This window comes from Crotalus tigris, unplaced genomic scaffold, assembly GCF_016545835.1.
Source record: "Crotalus tigris isolate CLP2741 ecotype Arizona unplaced genomic scaffold, ASM1654583v1 scf7180000017977.1317863, whole genome shotgun sequence".
In the NCBI taxonomy this organism is placed as follows: domain Eukaryota; kingdom Metazoa; phylum Chordata; class Lepidosauria; order Squamata; family Viperidae; genus Crotalus; species Crotalus tigris.
In genome coordinates, this window is record NW_024096755.1 from 19,506 (window position 1) to 26,189 (window position 6,684).

Sequence of the window (6,684 nt, forward strand, 5' to 3'; positions counted from 1 at the left end):
ACTGAAACTCAAAACCCAGTTATGTATTGTCGGTGCTAGGTGGGTGTGGCCCATTGGGTGGGCATGGCTTCGGTGGTAACGGCAGACTGGGTGGGATTAAAAAGTTCAATCAATCAATTCCAACTTTGTGAGATTTTTTTTTCCATTATTGTTGTTAATTGCGAAGTCGTGTCCAACCCATCGCGACCCCATGGACGACGTTCCTCCAGGTCTTCCTGTCCTCTACCATCTTCTGGAGTCCATTTAAATTCACACCTACTGCTTCAGTGACTCCATCCAGCCATCTCATTCTTTGTCGTCCCCTTCTTCTATTGCCCTCAATCTTTCCCAGCATTAGGCTCTTCTCCAGTAAATCCTTCCTTCTCATTAGGTGGCCAAAGTACTTGAGTTTCAACTTCAGGATCTGGCCTTCTAAGGAGCAGTCGGGGTTGATCTCTTCTAGGACTGACCGGTTTGAACGCCTTGCAGTCCAAGGGACTCGCAGGAGTCTTCTCCAGCACCATAGTTCAAAGGCCTCAATTCTTTTGCGCTCAGCCTTTCTTATGGTCCAACTTTCACAGCCATACATTGCAACTGGGAAAACCATGGCCTGGACTATACGCACTTTTGTTGGCAGGGTGATGTCTCTGCTTTTTAGAATGCTGCCTAGATTTGCCATAGCTTTCCTCCCCAGGAGCAAGCGTCTTTTAATTTCTTGGCTGCAGTCCCCATCTGAGGTGATCTTGGAGCCCAGAAAAATAAAATCTGTCACTACCTCCATTTCTTTCCCATCTATTTGCCAGGAATTGAGAGGGCCGGATGCCATGATTTTGGTTTTCTTAATGTTGAATTTCAAGCCAACTTTTGCACTCTCCTTCTTCACTTTCTGCCATCAGAGTGGTATCATCTGCATATCTTAGGTTGTTGATATTTCTCCCGGCAATCTTAATTCCAACTTTTGATTCATCTAGCCCTGCCTTTCTCATGATGTGCTCTGCATATAAGTTAAATAGGCAGGGCGACAGTATACAGCCTTGCCGGACTCCTTTTCCAATTTTGAACCAATCAGTGGTTCCGTGTTCGGTTCTCACTGTTGCTTCTTGACCCACATATAGGTTTCTAAAGAGACAAATGAGATGGTCTGGTACTCCCATCTCTTTAAGGACTTGCCACAATTTGTTGTGATCCACACAATCAAAGGCTTTTGCATAGTCAATGAAGCAGAAGTAGATGTTTTTCTGGAACTCCCTAGCTTTCTCCATGATCCAGCGTATGTTGGCAATTTGATCTCTGGTTCCTCTGCCTCTTCGAAATCCTGCCTGTACTTCTGGTAGTTCTCGATCCACATACTGCTGGAGTCTAGCTTGTAGGATTTTAAGCATAACTTTACTAGCATGTGAAATGAGTGCAATGGTGCGATAGTTTGGACATTCTTTGGCATTGCCTTTCTTTGGAATTGGAATGTAAACTGACCTTTTCCAATCCTGTGGCCACTGTTGAGTTTTCCAAATTTGCTGGCAAATTGAATGTAGCACTTTTTACTGCATCGTCTTTTAAGATTTTGAATAGCTCAACTGGAATACTGTCACCTCCACTAGCTTTGTTGTTGCTCAGATTTTCTAAGGCCCATTTCACTTCACATTCTAGGATGTCTGGTTCGAGGTCAATGACCATCTCATTGTGGTTATCTGGGATGGTAAGCTCATTCTTGTATAGTTCTTCTGTGTAGTTTTGCCATCTCTTCTTAATCTCTTCTGCCTCTGTTAGGTCTCTGCCATTTTGGTCCTTTATCATGCCCATCTTTGCATGAAACGTTCCCTTCATATCTCCAATTTTCTTGAAGAGATCTCTGGTCCTCCCTATTCTGTTGTTTTCTTCTATTTCTTTGTACTGTTCATTTAAGAAGGCATTCTTATCTCTTCTAGCTACTCTCTGGAATTCTGCATTCAATTGGGTGTATCTTTCTCTTTCTCCTTTGCCTTTCGCTTCCCTTCTTTCCTCAGCTATTTGCAAAGCTTCCTCAGACAGCCATTTTGCTTTCTTGCATTTCTTTTTCTTTGGGAAGGTTTTAGTTGCTACCTCTTGTACAATGTTGCGAACTTCCATCCATAGTTCTTCAGGCACTCTGTCTATCAGATCCAGTTCCTTAAATCTATTTGTCACCTCTACTGTATATTCATCAGGAATATGATTTAGTTCATACCTGAGTGGCCTAGTGCTTTTCCCTACTTTTTTCAATTTAAGCCTAAATTTTGCAACGAGAAGCTCATGATCTGAGCCACAGTCAGCTCCTGGTCTTGTTTTTACTGACTGTATAGAGCTTCTCCATCTTTGGCTGCAGAGCACATAGTCAATCTGATTTCTATGTTGACCGTCTGGTGATGTCCATGTGTAGAGCCGTCTCTTGGGTTGTTGGAAAAGAGTGTTTGTTATGACCATCGTATTCTCTTGACAAAATTCTATTAGCCTGTGCCCTGCTTCATTTTGTACTCCAAGGCCAAACTTGCCTGTTATTCCGGTTATCTTTTGGCTTCCTACCTTAGCATTCCAATCCCCCATGATGATAAGGACATCATTTTTTGGTGTTAATTCTATAAGGTGCTGTAGGGCTTCATAGAACCGGTCAATTTCATCCTCTTCAGCACCAGTGGTTGGGGCATAGATTTGGACTACTGTGATATTGAATGGTTTGCCTTGGATTCGAATAGAGATCATTCTGTCATTTTGAGGATTGTATCCCAGTATTGCTTTTCCTATTCTTTTATTGACTATGAAGGCTACTCCATTTCTTCTGAGGGATTCTTGCCCACAGTAGTATACCTGATGGTCATCTGAGTTAAATTCACCCATTCCTGTCCATTTTAGTTCGCTGATTCCTAAGATGTCGATGTTCAGTCTTGTCATCTCTTTTTTGACTACGTTTAGCTTGCCTTGATTCATGGATCTTACATTCCAGGTTCCTATGGAGAAAAAATCTTTACAGCATTGGACTTTCCTTTCACCACCGGATATATCCACAGCTGAGCGTCCTTTCGGCTTTGGCCCAGTCGCTTCATTCTTTCTGGCGCTACTAGTACTAGCCCTCTGCTCTTCCCCAGTAGCATATTGGACACCTTCCGACCTGAGGGGCTCATCTTTCAGCGTCATATCTTTTTTCTTTTTAGTACTGTCCATGGGGTTTTCATGGCAAAGATACTGGAGTGGTTTGCCATTTCCTTCTCCAGTGGATCACATTTTGTCAGAACTCTCTGCTATAACCTGTCTGTCTTTTTTTCCACATGGCGGAGGCCTAAAGTGAAAAGGTTTTATAAAACCCAGCTGAAGGCCTAGGACTGGGATGACAGTGCATGTGCCCACAGAGAGGGCTCTGCGTGCCACCTGTGGCACTTATGCCATAGGTTCGCCACCACGGTTATAGGGTTTACTGCCTGAGCTCCAAGATCCCTTCTAACTCTGTTATTCTGTTCTGTAGTCTCTTTTAGCTAGATCTGGTAGCTTCGGGATGTATTGAACAGTCATGTTCATTATCTCCAGATGGCTTGGTCCTCCTCCCTTTTGAGTCCCATTTCAAGATGGGTGATGCAAGAAATAGCAGCTGTGCTCACTAATACTTAATGCTTTGCTGAATACCTGTTTGGTCACTTTTGACTGTGTTTTGTTTCTTTGGCTTAGTACTTGGTGTGAACCCAGCTTCAGTACTTGGTGTGAACCCAGCATATTATATAAAGAAAAAATGGGTTGATTTATTATTCAGATTAAGAGTATTGACTGAGGACAATCAATAACTTGATATTTGAACCTTTTCTGGTTATAGTCCACTCAGTCCAGAACGGTACATAACTGGCTCTCCTCCAAGGCGGTCAGTGCTGGGAGTGACACCTTAGCTAGAAATGGCTCTTTACCTTGCCTCCCTTAAGTGCTCTTAAGAAGTACTTGGTGCTTTTTGTGACATTCTCAAGGAGAATGAGGGAGCCTGTGTCTCTCCAGATAATTGGACCACGTTTCCCATCCATGGGATTTGGAATCTAATATTTGTTCCCTCTTTTATTTTTTAGAACAGGAGTTTTCAAACTTTTCTAAGCTATGGCATGTTTTAAAAAAACATTTCCAAGAATCTCTGATTGAAGAGCGAGACTGGTGAGTGTCAGCCGATAAGTTACTTTCAGATGTACATCAGTGATTATAGGGGGAAAACAGAGGTTTTGTTTTTTTTTACTTTAGTCCCTTGCACAATCCCCCCCACACCTTTATTATCATGGAATCTAATTCAGTTCTTCAAGGCAGATTAAATTAGGAGACCCAAGTTGTGAATGTTAATACTATTTTTATTATACAATTACAGTAATGGAATCCAAGTCTGAATGTATCTCCCCCTTCCTTTGAGAGTAATATGGAGGGTCTTATCTGAGACATTTTCTCAAAGTACATTTCTGTTTTGGGCTCAAATGTCTTTTGTCTGCCTGTTGTCTTGGTTGCAACTCTTCGTCCTGTTCTTTGAGGTTACTTTTACAGCCCATTACATCTCTTCAAGTCTTTGCAGAACCCTAAACTTCCACAGAAACCAGTTTGACAAAATGTTAAGATGACAGAATCCCATTGAGGTGTTCTGTCCTAAAGCTCTCATTTTTTATTATATACATTTATTATATTTTATCAACAAGAATAAAATACAAAACAGAAAAACATACATCCAACAACAAAAAAAGGGAAAAAATTGTGTACAAAAAAGAAAATTACCCAAATATCAAATAAGTCTAACACTGAACATAAAAGGTCCACCCTGGTTGGATGCTGAAAATAAAATAAAAAATTCTCCTCCCCTTACACAACAGGTCTACAAATAGTTATAATCATTCTCATCCTTATTTAACAACAACAACAAAAAAACTATTATATAAAATATTCCAGATGAGAGATCTCTAATAATCAAATCGATCCAACATTTAATCATAATATACATATTAAAAATGGAAAAAACAGCAGGTTAACCCAAACATTATACTAATCTTCATATCTCTCTGTTAATTATCTGTTATTGAATTCTGCCTCCCTGTAGTAGCTCAGTACTTTACCAACCAGAAACTGGAAATAGAATGTAGAATATGTTTCTTGTGGAACATACTGTAATGCTTATAGGAGGTGGAGAGGCAGATGCAGAGTTAGCAAAAAGGGTAGGAAAACTTTAAAAATTTCCAAAAGTAACTTAAAATTAGAGACAATTTGGTGTGTGTGTGTGTGAGAAATGGAGACTTTGACTGTTAGTAAAGATGCTACAAGAGCTAATACAGCTAGTGGCTATTGAAGGTAAACAGTCTGTTGCTTTCTATTTGGAATAGGATTGGCTGGCAAACTTAGATGGATTAAGCAGTTTCTACTAGTGATAATTTATGGGTGCTGAATGAGACCAGGGCAATCAAGGTCTAGTCGAAGAAAGGTGGTGAAAGGTAAGAGCATTATGGGAATCCTTTTAGATGGCTCCAGGGCTTGACTGGGATTGCAGAACAGCAGAAGGAACATGATAAAAAGTTTCTCTACAAAAGGTTTCTCTATCAACCAGTCACCTGTTATTTCTTCAGCCTAGGAATGGATAATAAAATACCAACTAATTTCATAATACTTTTCCATAATTTAAAATAGTGAATAGGATAGAACCTGGAGGGAGGTGCATATATGTTAGGAACACATTTATTAGGTTTACGTCATATAGTATTAACAGATGCTTTAAAATATTTTTGAGAATAAATACAAGTCTGGAGAAAAAAATATGTAAATGCATATAGATAGTTCTTGCTTAACTACAGTAATTGGGATAAGAATTTTCATTGTTAAATGATATAGTTGTAAAGCACAATGTCACATCATGATGCTGCTTGGCAATAGCAGTTTTGGCAGTCCCCAGCTACCATTGTTAAAGGAGTTTCTCAGATGATCATGACTTTTGATTTCCTACCAGCTTCCCCATTGACATTGTAGGAAACCAACAGCAGATCATGTCATCATGGAACACTATGACAATTGGAAATACTGCCCAGTTTGTGAGTGTCTGGATGGCAATTACATCCAAGTTGACAGCATTTCATACCTCAATCAGATCCTAAAAACTGTGTTTGTATTTCACTTGCTGACACATAATACGCAGGACTTGGCTGCCGTTAGAACTATCAGGGCTTTTTTTGAAATAGAACGCCCATAACAGTTCCGGCACCTTTTTTGGATGGAACCTTGTAGGGTAGGCAAGGCGGGTTGTATGATGTGTGTGAGTTCTGGCACCTTTTTTTTTTTTTTTTTTAGAAAAAAAGCACTGAGAACTATGATACCTATCCTTTTACAGGTAGGCCCTGTTTAGCAACTGCTTTATTTAGCAACCTCTTACAGTTATAATGGCGATGAAAAAGTAATTTTGTGATTACATTTATGACCTTCACAAGTCTATAAAGTAAAAAAAAAGTGACATAAGATCATAAGCACAATCACAATTTCACTTATCAACCAAGTTGCCAATCCCAATTGTGGCTAAACAAGAATTATAATTTCAGTAGGCACTATGTGGAAGTTATCATAACAACTAGATCCAGACACTGGGACTGGTTCAGGAACTATTGCTGTACCTGCCATATTCTGGGGCTCCCTCTAAGAGTGTCTTCCCTCTTGAGGAGCTTGCTGACTGAAATATTGGCTTTGTGACATGCAGTACCTTCCATCAGG